At 44.8% G+C, this 3,024-nt stretch overlaps 1 protein-coding gene across 2 annotated transcripts in view; it reads right to left on the reverse strand.

Annotated features, from left to right (window-relative positions):
- Nucleotides 1-3,024, reverse strand: part of LOC105517537 (chromosome unknown open reading frame, human C9orf91) — a 31,565-nt gene that overhangs the window by 13,477 nt on the left and 15,064 nt on the right. The gene's annotated exons all lie outside the window — the stretch shown is intronic.

The raw sequence follows: 3,024 nt of genomic DNA on the forward strand, positions 1-3,024 counted from the left end.
AAAAAAAAAAAAAAATTTGCTAGGTGCGGTAGCGTCCACCTGTAGTCTCAACTACTTGGGAGAGTGAGGCGAGAGGATCACTTGAGCCCAGGAGTGTGAGGTTATAGTAAGCTATGATTGCGATACTACACTCCAGCCTAGGTGACAGGGCGAGACTCTCAGAGTGTGAGGTTATAGTAAGCTATGATTGTGCCATTGCACTTCAGCCTAGGTGATAGAGTGAGACTCTATCTCTTAAAAATAAGGAAAGAAAAACAAAATGAGATGGGGGATAGTTGGAACAGTAAATTCAATAGTGTCAGACTGCCCTGGCATAAAGCCCAGCTCTGCTGCTTCCTGGCTATATGACTCTGGACAAGGTATGTCCCTTCCCTGAACCTTATTTTCTTCAGTTGTAGAATAAAAGACTGTCTCAGCCTCTTAGGAATGGAGTGAGATTTCACTGAGATTGTGTGTGATGTACTTAACCTAGGGCCTGGGACTCTGTCAAGGTGCATAAGATATTTGCGGAAGATGGGAGATGAGATGGGTTTGATCTGTTTGAGCTGACACATTAAATCTGTCGTGTAAGTGAAGCACTCGCTCCATCTAGAAAGCACCTACTTTAAAGTATCTAACATAGCGCCTGGTCCTCAGGAGGGTCTCTGGGAATCAGCTTCCTGCTCTCCCACCCAAACCAACGGATGCCACGCATTCAGCTGGAAAAGTGGATGCTAAACAGGTGGGGGAGAAGAGGAGGGACAAGGGGACCCCAAATGCTGGTTTGGGGAAGTGAGCACAAGAGGACTTTCAGACGCAGTTAGAAGAGAGCCTGATCAAGAATAATAGTTCTCAAAAGGGGCAGCACCCTGTAAGGGAGATTCTGGAAATGCAAGAAGGACCCTTTGGTTGTCACAGGGACTGGATGGACAACGCCGACACTTAGTGGAGGAGCGCCAGGCGTACTAAACCCATGCCTTCCACTGAAAGACATGTCCTATTAGAAACCATTCTGCACGTTCAAGACTGTCCCCTGGGCTGCCTGGACTCCAAATGTCCCCCCGAGCATATATACAGATTAAAAAAATCTACTTAGAATTATCTGGTCAGCAAACCTAACTCCAGTTTACATTTATACCTAAAGTGATTTTTTTGGGGGGGGGAACTTAGTCTCGCTCTGTCACCCAGGTTGGACTGCAGTGGTACGATCACAGCTCCTCGAACTCCTGGGCTCAGATCTTTCTGCCACAGCCTCCCAAGCAGCTGGGACCACATATGCATGCCACCACACTCAGCTAATTTTTAAATTTTTTGTAGAGATGGGGTCTCGCTATGTTGCCCAGGCTGGTCTCAAACTCCTAGGTTCAAGCAAGTCTCCCAACTCAGCCTCCCAAAGTGCTGGGATTACAGACATGAGCCACCATGTCCAGCCACTTAAAGTGATTGTTTGCATGAGTTTAATATACACTGAGTTTTCCAGGAATGCTTCTACTATGAAAATTGAGGAATAATTAGATTTTGTTTTGCCTAGATCTGTAGTAAGGAGATTTGGATGTGGATTTGGATTTGATGTGGATTTCTCCCTTTTAGAAATCCACATCACCAACAGTTCAATTCCTAACTCTATCTCTCACTGCCCATATAACCTTGGGCAAATTACTAAACATCTCTCTGCCTCCATCTTCATACCCCTAAATGGAGATAATAATGCCTCTACCTCAGAGGGGTATAAAAAGGATGAAATTAGTTAATCCATGTAGAATAATTGAAAGAATTGAACACTTAACACATATCAGCTGATAATATCACAGTGAGGATGACAGTGAATTTAAATCATCGTGTTTTTACTGTGCCATATTAGCCACAAACAAATATTTGTAGGAACTTGGAACTTCTCATGTGTCCTAGCAATGTGCTATACTCTACAAGGCCAGGACTTGCCTGCCTTTACAAACCTTCCAACCTTTTTTTTTATTTTATTTTATTTTATTTTATTTATTTATTTTTTTTCTGAGGCAGGCTGTCGCTCTGTCACCCAGGCTGGAGTACAATGGTGCCATCACAACTCACTGCAGCCTTGAACTCCTAGGCTCAAGCGATCCTCCCGCCTCAGCCTCCTAGGACTATGGGCATGTACCACCACACCCCACTGATTTCATTTTTTTGTAGAGACAGAGTCTCACAATGTTGCCTAGCCTGGTCTTAAACTCCTGGGCCCAAGTGATCCTCCCACCTTAGCCTCCCAAAGTACTGGGATTATAAGTGTGAGCCACCATGCCCGGCCCAAACCTTCCAATCCTGAGGAAGACTAACAGTACACCAAAGGGAAAACAAGACAGTTATGCAAGACATTGAGGCTCTCAAGGACACCAAGTAACAACACAGGGAGGATGCTAACAGTAAGAGTGACAATGGCCAGGAAGAGGGGATCTGCATAGTCCTGAGTGACAAGGGATCCAGGGAAGAGGAGGTCCTGGAGCTGAGACCCAAAAGAAGGCCTGAGAAGGGCTGTGTGGCCATGGACTGACTACTTAACCTTTCTGAACTCCCATTTCCTCACTGGCAAACAGAGTTAATAACAGTTAATACTTACAAAGCATTTACTTTACAGCAGGTACTATTATAAACACTTTGTGTGTCTAAGTCATTTAATTCTCACAATACTCCTATGAGGGAGCTAAAATTATTATCTCATTTTCTAGATGAGGAAACTGAGGCCCTGATAGATTAAATAATTCACCCCAAGTTGCAGAGCTAGCAGATGGTGGAGGTATCCTGCCTCCTTATAAGGTTGTTGTTGAGCACAGATGTGAAGCCCCAAGCATACAGCGCACAATAGGTGCTCATGAAATGATGGACATTATTAGGAAGAAAAGAAGGAGTCTCCTAAATGGGCAGTGATGATGGCATTGCCAGGATGCACCTGGGACTCGATGCTACACACAAGCCTTGCTCATTTTCTGGGATCTGTGCCTGGCACAGAGTAAGACCCTGTCTTGGATGGATGGATGGATGGATGGATGGATGGATGGATGGATGGATGGA

The sequence above is a fragment of the Colobus angolensis genome, unplaced genomic scaffold (genome assembly GCF_000951035.1).
Source record: "Colobus angolensis palliatus isolate OR3802 unplaced genomic scaffold, Cang.pa_1.0 Scaffold301, whole genome shotgun sequence".
Taxonomy (NCBI): Eukaryota; Metazoa; Chordata; class Mammalia; order Primates; family Cercopithecidae; genus Colobus; species Colobus angolensis.